Consider the following 2,036-nt stretch of genomic DNA (forward strand, 5'->3'; position numbering starts at 1 on the left):
CTTCTATTTCTGGGACTCTTTCTTTAGTGACTTCTCAAAGATTTCAGTCAATATTTCAAATAATTCTCCCCCTCATAAAATGCCCTAAATTCTATCTATATTCCATTTTCTGTATTTGTCCCTCCAACAGCACAAACATTCTTTGTCACAGTATATGCCATGATTTTATTGTTGTCCCGAGAATATGATTACCCTTTTATTTTTAAAGACGTAATTTTTTTTTTAGAGCAATTTTAGGTTTACAACACAATTGAGAGGAAGGTGCAGTGATTTCCCATACACCGCTTGCCCCACACCTGATGATTTCGATGTCATTCACCAGATGGTACATTTGTTACAATCCATGAAACAACATTATCACCCAAAGTCCATACATAGTTTATGTCAGGGTTCACTCTTGGTGATGTATATTCCATGGCTTCGAACAAATGTATCATCACATATTTCCACCATTCTAATGTACAGAGCATTTCACTCCCTTAAAAATTCTGTGATTTCCATTTTAAGGCTGCAACTAAAGATGGAACTAGAGGCAACGGATGGCATTTATAAGGAAGTCCATTATAATTCTAGAGGAAGAACGGGTTTTCTAAAATTGAAATTAACATTGTTGGAGTTAGTTCCTCTTGATAATGAAGAAAAATAAAAGTTAGGGCTGAATTATCCAGATCCAGGTTACTGGGACACGGCATAATATGGGAGTTAAGAGGGGGACTTAAGGCAGGCTTCCTTTAACAGTTTCCAACTTATATATAATATTTAGGGGTCAGTTTAGGTAGTGTTGAAAGTGTGGGAATTGTCAGATAAACCTGGGTTTTAGTGCAGGTTCAATCACTGATTAACTGAGTTGGGGCAAGTTACCTACTTAGCCACTCCCAGACCTCAATTTTCTTACCAATGGAACAGTGATAACAATGGAACCTCTTTGATGTGTTGTATAAATTCAATGAGAAAATATAAAACTCATGGCACAATACTTAGTCATAATAGTAACTAACACTTAGATAGTGCTTACTGTTTCAAGGCTTTACATACTATTAACTCATTTAAATCACCCCAACTATCTTGAGAGGAAGTGTTTGTCAATCTGGATGCTCTTGGCATTTGGGGCTGAATGATTCTGGACTGCTGTGCATTGTATGAGTTTAGCAGCATTGTTAGCGTGGACCCATTAGATGCCGGTAACACCCCTCCCCCTAGTTGTGTCAAATACAGATGGCTGCAGACATGCCCAATGTCCCCCCGGGGGACGAAATCACTGCTCTAAAGTATTTGGATCCTCATTGTATAGGTAAGGAAACTGAAACATAGGTACATCGAGGTCACGCGGCTACTAAGTAGCAAGAGTTGGGATTCAACCCGGATATTGTAGCTTCTTAATCCCTCCCTGATCTTAAGCACAGTGTACTACATTGCAGTAAATGTTAGTTACTGTTACATTTTTCTATCTTTAGGGTTTATAAAATAGCAAAATCATTGTTTTATTTAATGTTCCGGCATGTTACGTTATGAAGGTATTATTCTGTATTATAGAAAGGGAGACAAAGACAGGTGTCAAGTACCTTTCTCAGTCACATTTCCAAATTGACTCAATCTTCTAATAAGGATCATACCTAGATGTAAGCAGGAAGGTTTTAGAAGGTGTGGGCGAAATATTCTCCAAACTGAGAAGTTACTTTGAGGCCAGAACATGAAGTAGGTGACTCCATACAGTTTAGTTTTATTCAGGATAACCGACTGACAGGGGATAAGGAAGAGGATGATCCATAGCAGCTGCAAAGCTATTCTCTGCAAAATCCAGACCTTAGTCCTCTGACTTTATAGAGCAAGGGGATATACAGAAGAACACTGGAGTGAGATCAAAGGGTTCACATACACCTAATTGACAGCTAATCTTTAATTAGATCTCTGGGCACCACCTGTGCTTCAGGAAGAGGAAAGACTTTGTTATCTCTAAGAGATTCGTGGGAGACCAAAACAAGCCTCCCCCATTCTGGGCTTGGCAGGCATTTCTGAGGTATATATATCAATCTCTA

The sequence above is a fragment of the Mirounga angustirostris genome, unplaced genomic scaffold (assembly GCF_029215605.1).
Source record: "Mirounga angustirostris isolate CCGP_5_RB_7025 unplaced genomic scaffold, mMirAng1.0.hap1 SCAF_5, whole genome shotgun sequence".
Lineage (NCBI taxonomy): Eukaryota > Metazoa > Chordata > Mammalia > Carnivora > Phocidae > Mirounga > Mirounga angustirostris.